The sequence below is a fragment of the Hippocampus zosterae genome, unplaced genomic scaffold (assembly GCF_025434085.1).
Source record: "Hippocampus zosterae strain Florida unplaced genomic scaffold, ASM2543408v3 HiC_scaffold_23, whole genome shotgun sequence".
NCBI classification, from domain to species: domain Eukaryota; kingdom Metazoa; phylum Chordata; class Actinopteri; order Syngnathiformes; family Syngnathidae; genus Hippocampus; species Hippocampus zosterae.
The window spans coordinates 964461-979433 of NW_026262823.1; the positions used below are offsets into that span (position 1 = coordinate 964461).

Genomic DNA, 14973 nt, shown 5'->3' on the forward strand with positions numbered 1-14973 from the left:
ATTTGATGTTTGTTGCAAAAGTGGGCTTTTCCAGTGGAGGTGCAAAGGCATCCAGCAGGCGGAAATCCCAAGCTGTTTCATGTCCAAGTGCTATCATGACCGATCCCCGTGCAGACGGCTCCCTCTGTTGGACATTAATTTTATTCCAAAGAGACGTTGATCTGTCAAATCAACGTGAAGGAAACGATTTCAAACCACAGGATAAGTGAAAGTTGAATGACGAATGAATGCCAAAATTTTTGGAAAGAGCAGTGAATCGTGTTGTGAATTGGAGGTGGGTGCAAAAGCTTACAGCACCTGGTATTCCCAGGCAGTCTCCCATCAGAGTACTAACCAGGCCCGACCCTGCTTAGCTTCCAAGATCGGACGAGATCGGGCGTTCTCAGGGTAGTATGGCCGTAAGCGAGGGAAACTGCGAAAATTGTCCTCTTTATAGCAGACAGGGCAGTTCTGGGTCGGGGGTGGAGTAGTGGGGTGATTTTTTTTTCATTTAATGACCTCCTCCCGAGAGCACGAAGGAGGGGCCCGCTCCCGTGGTGGTTTGAGCGCGCAGCCTGTCAGGCTCGCATACGGTCCTCTGCGAGCACGCAGATGCGGTATTTGATGTTTGTTGCAAAAGTGGGCTTTTCCAGTGGAGGTGCAAAGGCATCCAGCAGGCGGAAATCCCAAGCTGCTTCATGTCCAAGTGCTATCATGACCGATCCCCGTGCAGACGGCTCCCTCTCCATCCATCCATCCATCATCTACCGCTTATCCGGGGCCGGGTCGCGGGGGCAACAGCTTTAGCAGGGAAGCCCAGACTTCCCTCTCCCTAGCTACTTCTTCCAGCTCTCCCCGGGGGATCCCGAGTCGTTCCCAGGCAAGCTGGGTGACATAGTCTCTCCAGCGTGTCCTGGGTCTTCCTCTGGGTCTCCTCCCGGTGGGACATGACCGGAACACCTCACCGGGGAGGCGCTCAGGAGGCATCCGAATCAGATGCCCAAGCCACCTCATCTGGCTCCTCTCGATGTGGAGGAGAAGCGGCTCGACTCTGAGCCTCTCCCGGATGACTGAGCTCCTCACCTTATCTCTAAGGGAGAGCCCGGACACCCTGCGGAGAAAACTCATTTCAGCCGCTTGTATCCGGGATCTCGTTCTTTCGGTCACGACCCATAGCTCGTGACCATAGGTGAGGGTTGGGACGTAGATCGACCGGTAAATTGAGAGCTTCGCCCTTTGGCTCAGCTCCTTCTTCACCACGACAGACCGATACAACGTCCGCATCACAGCAGACGCTGCACCGATCCGCCTGTCGATATCCCGCTCCCTCCTACCCCCACTCGTGAACAAGACCCCAAGATACTTGAACTCCTCCACTTGGGGTAAGATCTCCTCCCCGACCCGGAGGGGGCACTCCACCCTTTTCCGACTGAGGACCATGGTTTCAGATTTGGAGGTGCTGATTTTCATCCCAACCGCTTCACACTCGGCTGCGAAACGCTCCAGTGAGAGTTGGAGAGCCCCGTTTGAAGGAGCCAACAGCACCACATCATCTGCAAAAAGCAGGGATGTAATACTGAGGCCCCCAAAACGGACCCCCTCAACGCTTCGGCTGCGCCTAGAAATTCTGTCCATAAAGGTTATGAACAGAATCGGCGACAAAGGGCAGCCTTGGCGGAGTCCTACCCTCACTGGAAACGATTCCGACTTACTGCCGGCATTGCGAACCAAACTCTGACATCGGTGGTATAGTGACCGAACAGCCCGTATCAGGGGGTTCGGTACCCGATACCCACGAAGCACCCCCCACAGAACTCCCCGAGGGACACGGTCAAACGCCTTCTCCAAGTCCACAAAACACATGTAGACTGGTTGGGCGAATTCCCACATACCCTCAAGGACCCTGCTAAGGGTGTAGAGCTGGTCCACTGTTCCACGGCCGGGACGAAAACCACACTGCTCCTCCTCAATCTGAGGCTCGACTTCCTGACGGACCCTCCTCTCCAGCACCCCTGAATAGACCTTACCAGGGAGGCTGAGGAGTGTGATCCCTCTGTAGTTGGAACACACCCTCCGGTCCCCCTTTTTAAAAAGAGGGACGACCACCCCGGTCTGCCAATCCAGAGGCACTCTCCCCGTTGACCACGCGATGTTGCAGAGGCGTGTCAACCAGGACAGCCCCACAACATCCAGAGCCTTGAGGAACTCCGGGCGGATCTCATCCACCCCCGGGGCCTTGCCACCGAGGAGCTTTTTAACCACATCGGTGACTTCAACCACAGAGATAGGAGAGCCCACCTCAGAGTCCCCAGGCTCTGCTTCCTCAAAGGAAGGCGTGTTGGTGGAGTTGAGGAGGTCTTCGAAGTACTCTGCCCACCGGTTCACAACGTCCCGAGTCGAAGTCAGCAGCGCCCCATCCCCACTGTACACAGTGTTAGTGGTGCACTGCTTCCCCCTCCTGAGACGTCGGATGGTGGACCAGAATTTCCTCGAAGCCGTCCGGAAGTCGGCTTCCATGGCCTCACCGAACTCTTCCCACGCTCGGGTTTTTGCCTCGGCGACCACCGAAGCCGCGGTCCGCTTGGCCAGTTGATACCCGTCAGCTGCCTCTGGGGTCCCACAGGCCATAAAGGCTCGATAGGACTCCTTCTTCAGCTTGACGGCATCCCTTACTGCTGGTGTCCACCAGCGAGTACGAGGATTGCCGCCACGACAGGCACCAACCACCTTACGGCCACAACTCAGATTGGCCGCCTCAACAATAGAGGCACGGAACATGGTCCACTCGGACTCAATGTCCCCCGTCTCCCCCGGAACATGGGAAAAGCTCTGTCGGAGGTGGGAGTTGAAACTCCTTCTGACAGGGGATTCCGCCAGACGCTCCCAACAAACCCTCACTATACGTTTGGGTCTGCCAGGACGGACCGGCATCTTCCCCCACCATCGGAGCCTACTCACCACCAGGTGGTGATCAGTTGACAGCTCCGCCCCTCTCTTCACCCGAGTGTCCAGAACATGCGGCCGCAAATCCGATGATACAACTACAAAGTCGATCATCGAACTGCGGCCTAGGGTGTCCTGGTGCCACGTGCACAAATGGACACCCTTATGTTTGAACAAGGTGTTCGTTATGGACAATCCGTGGCGAGCACAGAAGTCCAATAACAAAACACCACTCTGGTTTTGATCGGGGGGGCCGTTCCTCCCAATCACGCCCCTCCAGGTATCACTGTCATTGCCCACGTGAGCATTGAAGTCCCCCAGCAGAACAATGGAGTCCCCAGCAGGAGTACTCTCCAGCACACCCTCCAAGGACTCCAAAAAGGGTGGGTATGCTGAGCTGCTGTTTGGTGCATATGCACAAACAACAGTCAGGACCCGTCCACCCACCCGAAGGCGGAGGGAGGCAACCCTCTCGTCTACCGGTGTGAACCCCAATGTACAGGCACTGAGCCGGGGGGCAATGAGTATGCCCACACCTGCTCTGCGCCTCTCACCGTGAGCAACTCCAGAGTGGAAGAGAGTCCAACCCCTCTCGAGAGAACTGGTACCAGAACCCAGGCTGTGTGTGGAGGCAAGTCCGACTATATCCAGTCGGAAATCCTCTGCCTCACACACCAGCTCGGGCTCCTTCCCTGCCAGAGAGGTGACATTCCATGTCCCAAGAGCTAGCTTCTGCAGCCGAGGATCGGACCGCCAGGGTCCCCGCCTTTGGCTGCCGCCCAGCTCGCATTGCACCCGACCCCTTTGGCCCCTCTCATGGGTGGTGAGCCCATGGGAAGGGGGACCCACGTTGCCTCTTCGGGCTGTGCCCGGCCGGGCCCCATGGGTGTAAGCCCGGCCACCAGGCGCCTGCCAACGAGCCCCACCTCCAGGCCTGGCTCCAGAGGTGGGCCCCGGTGACCCGCGTCCGGGCAAGGGAAACCTAGATCCATTTATTTTTGTCGTCATTGGGGTCTTTTGAGCCGTGCTTTGTCTGGCCCCTCACCTAGAACCTGTTTGCCATGGGTGACCCTGCCAGGGGCATAAAGCCCCAGACAACTTAGCTTCTAGGATCATTGGGACACACAAACCCCTCCACCACGGTAAGGTGACGACTCACGGAGGGGGGCTCCCTCTGTTGGACATTAATTTTATTCCAAAGAGACGTTGATCTGTCAAATCAACGTGAAGGAAACGATTTCAAACCACAGGATAAGACAAAGTTGAATGACGAATGAATGCCAAAATTTTTGGAAAGAGCAGTGAATCGTGTTGTGAATTGGAGGTGGGTGCAAAAGCTTACAGCACCTGGTATTCCCAGGCGGTCCCCCATCCAAGTACTAACCAGGCCCGACCCTGCTTAGCTTCCGAGATCGGACGAGATCGGGCGTTCTCAGGGTAGTATGGCCGTAAGCGAGGGAAACGTGAAAATTGTCCCCTATATAGCAGACAGGGCACTTGCGGGTCGGGGATGGAGTAGTGGGGTGATTTTTTTTTTCATTTAATGACCTCCTCCCGAGAGCACGAAGGAGGGGCCCGCTCCCGTGGTGGTTGGAGCGCGCAGCCTGTCAGGCTCGCATACGGTCCTCTGCAAGCACGCAGATGCGGTATTTGATGTTTGTTGCAAAAGTGGGCTTTTCCAGTGGAGGTGCAAAGGCATCCAGCTGGCGGAAATCCCAAGCTGTTTCATGTCCAAGTGATATCATGACCGATCCCCGTGCAGACGGCTCCCTCTGTTGGACATTAATTTTATTCCAAAGAGACGTTGATCTGTCAAATCAACGTGAAGGAAACGATTTCAAACCACAGGATAAGTGAAAGTTGAATGAAGAATGAAAGCCAAAATTTTTGGAAAGAGCAGTGAATCGTGTTGAGAATTGGAGGTGGGTGCAAAAGCTTACAGCACCTGGTACAGTGCGCTCCGCTTAATAGAACACCATTGGGCCGAAGCGCTTCTGTTCTACTAAGCGGGGTTTCTATTAGCCGGAGACACTTTATTAGGTACACCTTCAGACACGTCGACGACCAAGTTATGCACGCTGAAAAACCCCTGCTGACGAGTTAGAAGAGATATTTCGACTGTGGACGTCCATATCTTTAATCAAACAACAAAACAACAACTTTAATCAACTTCAGTCAAACATCTCAAATCACGAGAAAAATTTCGTTACTTTTGTCTGGAAACAGGAGTCCGTAATTTTGCGGTTGACTTCCCTCTCAATGCGCTGGATAAGAGGGAAGTCCTGGAAACCGCGGGCGTACCTTCTGTGAATCCGGCAATGCATCGTATCGTCTGAGTATGTCCTTCTTATCCGCAGGTGATAGCCCTCGTCTCTTGAATGAAGTTGAAGCCATTGTGACGTGCGTGTGTCTATGTGTGGAGTGACGCGTGCTACCTGTTACTGTATACGGCTAGAACTACCGCGTTTTCTCGCGATAGTGGTACAGTATCGCGATAGCTACACTTCGAAAAGCACTAGTTTACAATGTTCATTGCTTACGGCCTGTTCTATTAAGCGGAGATCTGTTCTACTAAGCGGAGTATCTTTATAGGAAATTGCATTAGGCAAATCGGTTCCAGAGCCTTTTGCTCTATTAAGCGGATTACTCTATTAACCGGTGTTCTATTAAGCGGAGTGCACTGTATTCCCAGGCGGTCTCCCATCCAAGTACTAACCAGGCCCGACCCTGCTTAGCTTCCGAGATCGGACGAGATCGGGCGTTCTCAGGGTAGTATGGCCGTAAGCGAGGGAAAAAATGAAAATTGTCCTCTTTATAGCAGACAGGGCACTTCCGGGTCGGGGGTGGAGTAGTGGGGTGATTTTTTTTTCATTTAATAAACCTCCTCCGGAGTGCACAAAGGAGGGGCCCGCTCCCGTGGTGGTTTGAGCGCGCAGCCTGTCATGCTCGCATACGGTCCTCTGCGAGCACGCAGAGGCTGTACTTGATGTCTGTTGCAAAAGTTGGCTTTTCCAGTGGAGGTGCAAAAGCATCCAGCAGGCGGAAATCCCAAGCTGCTTCATGTCCAAGTGCTATCATGACCGATCCCCGTGCAGACGGCTCCCTCTGTTGGACATTAATTTTATTCCAAAGAGACGTTGATCTGTCAAATCAACGTGAAGGAAACGATTTCAAACCACAGGATAAGTGAAAGTTGAATGACGAATGAATGCCAAAATTTTTGGAAAGAGCAGTGAATCGTGTTGTGAATTGGAGGTGGGTGCAAAAGCTTACAGCACCTGGTATTCCCAGGCGGTCTCCCATCCAAGTACTAACCAGGCCCGACCCTGCTTAGCTTCCGAGATCGGGCGTTCTCAGGGTAGTATGGCCGTAAGCGAGGGAAAACGTGAAAATTGTCCCCTTTATAGCAGACAAGGCACTTGCGGGTCGGGGATGGAGTATTGGGGTGATTTTTTTTTCATTTAATGACCTCCTCCCGAGAGCACGAAGGAGGGGCCCGCTCCCGTGGTGGTTGGAGCGCGCAGCCTGTCAGGCTCGCATACGGTCCTCTGCGAGCACGCAGATGCGGTATTTGATGTTTGTTGCAAAAGTGGGCTTTTCCAGTGGAGGTGCAAAGGCATCCAGCAGGCGGAAATCCCAAGCTGCTTCATGTCCAAGTGCTATCATGACCGATCCCCGTGCAGACGGCTCCCTCTGTTGGACATTAATTTTATTACAAAGAGACGTTGATCTGTCAAATCAACGTGAAGGAAACGATTTCAAACCACAGGATAAGTGAAAGTTGAATGACGAATGAATGCCAAAATTTTTGGAAAGAGCAGTGAATCGTGTTGAGAATTGGAGGTGGGTGCAAAAGCTTACAGCACCTGGTATTCCCAGGCGGTCTCCCATCCAAGTACTAACCAGGCCCGACCCTGCTTAGCTTCCGAGATCGGACGAGATCGGGCGTTCTCAGGGTAGTATGGCCGTAAGCGAGGGAAAACGTGAAAATTGTCCCCTTTATAGCAGTCAGGGCACTTGCGGGTCGGGGATGGAGTAGTGGGGTGATTTTTTTTCATTTAATGACCTCCTCCCGAGAGCACGAAGGAGGGGCCCGCTCCCGTGGTGGTTGGAGCGCGCAGCCTGTCAGGCTCGCATACGGTCCTCTGCGAGCACGCAGATGCGGTATTTGATGTTTGTTGCAAATTGGGCTTTTCCAGTGGAGGTGCAAAGGCATCCAGCAGGCGGAAATCCCAAGCTGTTTCATGTCCAAGTGATATCATGACCGATCCCCGTGCAGACGGCTCCCTCTGTTGGACATTAATTTTATTCCAAAGAGACGTTGATCTGTCAAATCAACGTGAAGGAAACGATTTCAAACCACAGGATAAGTGAAAGTTGAATGACGAATGAATGCCAAAATTTTTGGAAAGAGCAGTGAATCGTGTTGTGAATTGGAGGTGGGTGCAAAAGCTTACAGCACCTGGTATTCCCAGGCGGTCTCCCATCCAAGTACTAACCAGGCCCGACCCTGCTTAGGTTCCGAGAACGGACGAGATCGGGCGTTCTCAGGGTAGTATGGCCGTAAGCGAGGGAAACTGCGAAAATTGTCCTCTTTATAGCAGACAGGGCAGTTCTGGGTCGGGGGTGGAGTAGTGGGGTGATTTTTTTTTTCATTTAATGACCTCCTCCCGAGAGCACGAAGGAGGGGCCCGCTCCCGTGGTGGTTTGAGCGCGCAGCCTGTCAGGCTCGCATACGGTCCTCTGCGAGCACGCAGATGCGGTATTTGATGTTTGTTGCAAAAGTGGGCTTTTCCAGTGGAGGTGCAAAGGCATCCAGCAGGCGGAAATCCCAAGCTGTTTCATGTCCAAGTGCTATCATGACCGATCCCCGTGCAGACGGCTCCCTCTGTTGGACATTAATTTTATTCCAAAGAGACGTTGATCTGTCAAATCAACGTGAAGGAAACGATTTCAAACCACAGGATAAGTGAAAGTTGAATGACGAATGAATGCCAAAATTTTTGGAAAGAGCAGTGAATCGTGTTGTGAATTGGAGGTGGGTGCAAAAGCTTCCAGCACCTGGTATTCCCAGGCGGTCTACCATCCAAGTACTAACCAGGCCCGACCCTGCTTAGCTTCCGAGATCGGGCGTTCTCAGGGTAGTATGGCCGTAAGCGAGGGAAAACGTGAAAATTGTCCCCTTTATAGCAGTCAAGGCACTTGCGGGTCGGGGATGGAGTAGTGGGGTGATTTTTTTTTTCATTTAATGACCTCCTCCCGAGAGCACGAAGGAGGGGCCCGCTCCCGTGGTGGTTGGAGCGCGCAGCCTGTCAGGCTCGCTTACGGTCCTCTGCGAGCACGCAGATGCGGTATTTGATGTTTGTTGCAAAAGTGGGCTTTTCCAGTGGAGGTGCAAAGGCATCCAGCAGGCGGAAATCCCAAGCTGCTTCATGTCCAAGTGCTATCATGACCGATCCCCGTGCAGACGGCTCCCTCTGTTGGACATTAATTTTATTCCAAAGAGACGTTGATCTGTCAAATCAACGTGAAGGAAACGATTTCAAACCACAGGATAAGTGAAAGTTGAATGACGAATGAATGCCAAAATTTTTGGAAAGAGCAGTGAATCGTGTTGAGAATTGGAGGTGGGTGCAAAAGCTTACAGCACCTGGTATTCACAGGCGGTCTCCCATCCAAGTACTAACCAGGCCCGACCCAGCTTAGCTTCCGAGATCGGACGAGTTCGGGCGTTCTCAGGGTAGTATGGCCGTAAGCGAGGGAAAACGTGAAAATTGTCCCCTTTATAGCAGACAAGGCACTTGCGGGTCGGGGATGGAGTAGTGGGGTGATTTTTTTTTTCATTTAATGACCTCCTCCCGAGAGCACGAAGGAGGGGCCCGCTCCCGTGGTGGTTTGAGCGCGCAGCCTGTCAGGCTCGCATACGGTCCTCTGCGAGCACGCAGATGCGGTATTTGATGTTTGTTGCAAAAGTGGGCTTTTCCAGTGGAGGTGCAAAGGCATCCAGCAGGCGGAAATCCCAAGCTGTTTCATGTCCAAGTGCTATCATGACCGATCCCCGTGCAGACGGCTCCCTCTGTTGGACATTAATTTTATTCCAAAGAGACGTTGATCTGTCAAATCAACGTGAAGGAAACGATTTCAAACCACAGGATAAGTGAAAGTTGAATGACGAATGAATGCCAAAATTTTTGGAAAGAGCAGTGAATCGTGTTGAGAATTGGAGGTGGGTGCAAAAGCTTACAGCACCTGGTATTCCCAGGCGGTCTCCCATCCAAGTACTAACCAGGCCGGACCCTGCTTAGCTTCCGAGATCGGGCGTTCTCAGGGTAGTATGGCCGTAAGCAAGGGAGAAAATTGTCCCCTTTATAGCAGACAGGGCACTTCCGGGTCGGGGGTGGAGGAGAGGGGTGATTTTTTTTTCATTTAATAAACCTCCTCCGGAGTGCACAAAGGAGGGGCCCGCTCCCGTGATGGTTTGAGCGCGCAGCCTGTCAGGCTCGCATACGGTCCTCTGCGAGCACGCAGATGCGGTACTTGATGTCTGTTGCAAAAGTGGGCTTTTCCAGTGGAGGTGCAAAGGCATCCAGCAGGCGGAAATCCCAAGCTGCTTCAAGTCCAAGTGCTATCATGACCGATCCCCGTGCAGACGGCTCCCTCCAGCCGCTACTATTTCCGCGGGCTGCGTTCCAACACTATTCACGCCGGCCAAGAGGCCTCTTCCCCGGCCACACTCGGACGCCGGGCCGGCCCGCACCCCGCCATTGAGACTGTACGGGGATTTTTTTTTTTTTTTAACTCGGCCGCCGGGCCGGGGCTGGCTTCGCCCCCGGTACCTCCAGCCGCTACTATTTCCGCGGGCCGCGTTCCAACACTATTCACCCCGGCCAAGAGGCCTCTTCCCCGGCCACAGTCGGCCGCCGGGCCGGCCCGCACCCCGCCATTGAGACTGCACGGGGATTATTATTTTTTTTAACTCGGCCGCCGGGCCGGGGCGGGCTTTGCCCCCGGTACCTCCAGCCGCTACTATTTCCGCGGGCCGCGTTCCAAAACTATTAACCCCGGCCAAGAGGCCTCTCTCCGGCCACACCCGGCCGCCGGGCCGGCCCGCACCCCGCCATTGAGACTGCACGGGGATTATTATTTTATTTATCTCGGCCGCCGGGCCGGGTGGGGCTTCGCCCCCGGTACCTCCAGCCGCTACGATTTCCGCGGGCCGCGTTCCAACACTATTCACCCCGGCCAAGAGGCCTCTTCCCCGGCCACAGTCGTCCGCCGGGCCGGCCCGCATCCCGCCATTGAGACTGAACGGGGATTATTATTTTTTTTAACTCGGCCGCCGGGCCGGGGCGGGCTTCGCCCCCGGTACCTCCAGCCGCTACTATTTCCGCGGGCCGCGTTCCAACACTATTCACCCCGGCCAAGAGGCCTCTTCCCCGGCCACACTCGGACGCCGGGCCGGCCCGCAACCCGCCATTGAGACTGTACGGGGATTTTTCTTTTTTTTTTAACTCGGCCGCCGGGCCGGGGCGGGCTTCGCCCCCGGTACCTCCAGCCGCTACTATTTCCGCGGGCCGCGTTCCAACACTATTCACCCCGGCCAAGAGGCCTCTTCCCCGACCACAGTCGGCCGCCGGGCCGGCCCGCACCCCGCCATTGAGACTGCACGGGGATTATTATTTTTTTTAACTCGGCCGCCGGGCCGGGGCGGGCTTCGCCCCCGGTACCTCCAGCCGCTACTATTTCCGCGGGCCGCGTTCCAAAACTATTAACCCCGGCCAAGAGGCCTCTCTCCGGCCACACCCGGCCGCCGGGCCAGCCCGCACCCCGCCATTGAGACTGCACGGGGATTATTATTTTATTTATCTCGGCCGCCGGGCCGGGTGGGGCTTCGCCCCCGGTACCTCCAGCCGCTACGATTTCCGCGGGCCGCGTTCCAACACTATTTACCCCGGCCAAGAGGCCTCTTCCCCGGCCACAGTCGGCCGCCGGGCCGGCCCGCATCCCGCCATTGAGGCTGAACGGGGATTATTATTTTTTTTAACTCGGCCGCCGGGCCGGGGCGGGCTTCGCCCCCGGTACCTCCAGCCGCTACTATTTCCGCGGGCCGCGTTCCAACACTATTCACCCCGGCCAAGAGGCCTCTTCCCCGGCCACAGTCGGCCGCCGGGCCGGCCCGCATCCCGCCATTGAGACTGAACGGGGATTATTATTTTTTTTAACTCGGCCGCCGGGCCGGGGCGGGCTTCGCCCCCGGTACCTCCAGCCGCTACGATTTCCGCGGGCCGCGTTCCAACACTATTCACCCCGGCCAAGAGGCCTTTTCCCCGGCCACAGACGGCCGCCGGGCCGGCCCGCACCCCGCCATTGAGACTGCACGGGGATTATTATTATTTTTAACTCGGCCGCTGGGCCGGGGCGGGCTTCGCCCCCGGTACCTCCAGCCGCTACTATTTCCGCGGGCCGCGTTCCAAAACTATTAACCCCGGCCAAGAGGCCTCTTCTCCCGGCCACACTCGGCCGCCGGGCCGGCACGCACCCCGCCATTGAGACTGAACTGGGATTATTATTTTTTTTAACTCGGCCGCCGGGCCGGGGCGGGCTTCGAACCCGGTACCTCCAGCCGCTACTCTTTCCGCGGGCCGCGTTCCAACACTATTCACGCCGGCCAAGAGCCTCTTCCCCGGCCACACTCGGACGCCGGGCCGGCCCGCACCCCGCCAATGAGACTGCACGGGGATTATTATTTTTTTTAACTCGGCCGCCGGGCCGGGGCGGGCTTCGCCCCCGGTAACTCCAGCCGCTACTATTTCCGCGGGCCGCGTTCCAACACTATTCACCCCGGTATTTTTTTTTTTATCTCGGCCGCCGAGCCGGGGCGGGCTTCGCCCCCGGTACCTCCAGCCGCTACTCTTTCCGCGGGCCGCGTTCCAACACTATTCACGCCGGCCAAGAGACCTCTTCCCCGGCCACACTCGGACGCCGGGCCGGCCCGCACCCCGCCAATGAGACTGCAAGGGGATTATTATTTTTTTTAACTCGGCCGCCGGGCCGGGGCGGGTTTCGCCCCCGGTAACTCCAGCCGCTACTATTTCCGCGGGCCGCGTTCCAACACTATTCACCCCGGCCAAGAGGCCTATTCCCCGGCCCGCACCCCGCCATTGAGACTGCACGGGAATTATTATTTTTTTATCTCTCAACCTGTCCAAGAGGCCTGCTGCCCGCCGCAATCGCCGCCGGGCCGGCCCGCACCCTGCCATTGAGACTGAACGGGGATTATTTATTTTTTTAACTTGGCCGCCGGCCCGGGGCGGGCATCGCCCCCGGTACCTCCAGCCGCTACTATTTCCGCGGGCCCTGTTCCAACACTATTCACCCCGGCCAAGAGGCCTATTCCCCGGCCCGCACCCCGCCATTGAGACTGCATGGGAATTATTATTTTTTTATCTCTCAACCTGTCCAAGAGGCCTGCTGCCCGCCGCAATCGCCGCCGGGCCGGCCCCCACCCTGCCATTGAGACTGAACGGGGATTATTTATTTTTTTAACTTGGCCGCCGGCCCGGGGCGGGCATCGCCCCCGGTACCTCCAGCCGCTACTATTTCCGCGGCCGTGTTCCAACACTATTCACCCCGGCCAAGAGGCCTATTCCCCGGCCCGCACCCCGCCATTGAGACTGCATGGGAATTATTATTTTTTTATCTCTCAACCTGTCCAAGAGGCCTGCTGCCCGCCGCAATCGCCGCCGGGCCGGCCCGCACCCTGCCATTGAGACTGAACGGGGATTATTTATTTTTTTAACTTGGCCGCCGGGCCGGGGCGGGCATCGCCCCCGGTACCTCCAGCCGCTACTATTTCCGCGGGCCGTGTTCCAACACTATTCACCCCGGCCCGCACCCCGTCATTGAGACTGCACGGGAATTATTATTTTTTTATCTCTCAACCTGTCCAAGAGGCCTGCTGCCCGCCGCACTCGCCGCCGGGCCGGCCCGCACCCCGCCATTGAGACTGAACGGGGATTTTTTTTTTTTTTAACTCGGCCTCCGGGCCGGGGCGGGCTTCGACCCCGGTACCTCCAGCCGCTTCTATTTACGCGCGCAGCGTTCCAACATATTCACCCCGGCCAAGAGGCCTCTTCCCCGGCCACACTCGTCCGCCGGGCCGGCCGGCACCCCGCCATTGAGACTGCACGGGAATTATTTTTTTTTATCTCTCAACCTGTCCAAGAGGCCTGCTGCCCGCCGCAATCGCCGCCGGGCCGGCCCGCACCCTGCCATTGAGACTGAACGGGGATTATTTATTTTTTTAACTTGGCCGCCGGGCCGGGGCGGGCATCGCCCCCGGTACCTCCAGCCGCTACTATTTCCGCGGGCCGTGTTCCAACACTATTCACCCCGGCCAAGAGGCCTATTCCCCGGCCCGCACCCCGCCATTGAGACTGCACGGGAATTATTATTTTTTTATCTCTCAACCTGTCCAAGAGGCCTGCTGCCCGCCGCACTCGCCGCCGGGCCGGCCCGCACCCCGCCATTGAGACTGAACGGGGATTATTTTTTTTTTTAACTCGGCCTCCGGGCCGGGGCGGGCTTTGCCCCCGGTACCTCCAGCCGCTTCTATTTACACGCGCCGCGTTCCAACATATTCACCCCGGCCAAGAGGCCTCTTCCCCGGCCACACTCGTCCGCCGGGCCGGCCCGCACCCCGCCATTGAGACTGCACGGGAATTATTATTTTTTTATCTCTCAACCTGTCCAAGAGGCCTGCTGCCCGCCGCACTCGCCGCCGGGCCGGCCCGCACCCCGCCATTGAGGCTGAACGGGGATTATTTTTTTTTTTAACTCGGCCTCCGGGCCGGGGCGGGCTTCGCCCCCGGTACCTCCAGCCGCTTCTATTTACGCGCGCCGCGTTCCAACATATTCACCCCGGCCAAGAGGCCTCTTCCCCGGCCACACTCGTCCGCCGGGCCGGCCCGCACCCCGCCATTGAGACTGCACGGGAATTATTATTTTTTTATCTCTCAACCTGTCCAAGAGGCCTGCTGCCCGCCGCAATCGCCGCCGGGCCGGCCCGCACCCTGCCATTGAGACTGAACGGGGATTATTTATTTTTTTAACTTGGCCGCCGGCCTGGGGCGGGCATCGCCCCCGGTACCTCCAGCCGCTACTATTTCCGCGGGCCGTGTTCCAACACTATTCACCCCGGCCAAGAGGCCTATTCCCCGGCCCGCACCCCGCCATTGAGACTGCATGGGAATTATTATTTTTTTTATCTCTCAACCTGTCCAAGAGGCCTGCTGCCCGCCGCAATCGCCGCCGGGCCGGCCCGCACCCTGCCATTGAGACTGAACGGGGATTATTTATTTTTTTAACTTGGCCGCCGGGCGGGGCGGGCATCGCCCCCGGTACCTCCAGCCGCTACTATTTCCGCGGGCCGTGTTCCAACACTATTCACCCCGGCCAAGAGGCCTATTCCCCGGCCCGCACCCCGCCATTGAGACAGCACGGGAATTATTATTTTTTTATCTCTCAACCTGTCCAAGAGGCCTGCTGCCCGCCGCACTCGCCGCCGGGCCGGACCGCACCCTGCCATTGAGACTGAACGGGGATTATTATTTTTTTTAACTCGGCCGCCGGGCCGGGGCGGGCTTCGCCCCCGGTACCTCCAGCCGCTTCTATTTACGCGCGCCGCGTTCCAACATATTCACCCCGGCCAAGAGGCCTCTTCCCCGGCCACACTCGTCCGCCGGGCCGGCCCGCACCCCGCCATTGAGACTGCACGGGAATTATTATTTTTTTATCTCTCAACCTGTCCAAGAGGCCTGCTGCCCGCCGCACTCGCCGCCGGGCCGGCCCGCACCCCGCCATTGAGACTGCATGGGAATTATTATTTTTTTATCTCTCAACCTGTCCAAGAGAACTGCTGCCCGCCGCAATCGCCGCCGGGCCGGCCCGCACCCTGCCATTGAGACTGAACGGGGATTATTTATTTTTTTAACTTGGCCGCCGGGCCGGGGCGGGCATCGCCCCCGGTACCTCCAGCCGCTACTGTTTCCG

At 56.8% G+C, this 14973-nt stretch overlaps 5 non-coding genes and 4 pseudogenes across 5 annotated transcripts; all 9 read right to left on the reverse strand.

Annotated features, from left to right (window-relative positions):
• Nucleotides 1-285: 285 nt before the first annotated feature.
• On the reverse strand, nt 286-404 carry LOC127594740 (5S ribosomal RNA). Its single transcript, XR_007960951.1, has one exon. It is a non-coding gene; the product is annotated as a 5S ribosomal RNA (ribosomal RNA).
• A 3853-nt stretch (nt 405-4257) lies between these two features.
• LOC127594752 (5S ribosomal RNA) lies at nt 4258-4376 on the reverse strand. The gene has a single exon (XR_007960956.1). It is a non-coding gene; the product is annotated as a 5S ribosomal RNA (ribosomal RNA).
• A 1215-nt stretch (nt 4377-5591) lies between these two features.
• LOC127594750 (uncharacterized) lies at nt 5592-5708 on the reverse strand (annotated as a pseudogene).
• Nucleotides 5709-6188: 480 nt separating this feature from the next.
• LOC127594745 (uncharacterized) lies at nt 6189-6297 on the reverse strand (annotated as a pseudogene).
• Nucleotides 6298-6776: 479 nt separating this feature from the next.
• Nucleotides 6777-6895, reverse strand: LOC127594747 (5S ribosomal RNA). Its single transcript, XR_007960954.1, has one exon. It is a non-coding gene; the product is annotated as a 5S ribosomal RNA (ribosomal RNA).
• Nucleotides 6896-7372: 477 nt separating this feature from the next.
• On the reverse strand, nt 7373-7491 carry LOC127594742 (5S ribosomal RNA). Its single transcript, XR_007960953.1, has one exon. It is a non-coding gene; the product is annotated as a 5S ribosomal RNA (ribosomal RNA).
• A 480-nt stretch (nt 7492-7971) lies between these two features.
• Nucleotides 7972-8080, reverse strand: LOC127594748 (uncharacterized; annotated as a pseudogene).
• A 480-nt stretch (nt 8081-8560) lies between these two features.
• On the reverse strand, nt 8561-8679 carry LOC127594741 (5S ribosomal RNA). The gene has a single exon (XR_007960952.1). It is a non-coding gene; the product is annotated as a 5S ribosomal RNA (ribosomal RNA).
• A 480-nt stretch (nt 8680-9159) lies between these two features.
• On the reverse strand, nt 9160-9268 carry LOC127594746 (uncharacterized; annotated as a pseudogene).
• Between the last annotated feature and the right edge of the window lie 5705 nt (nt 9269-14973).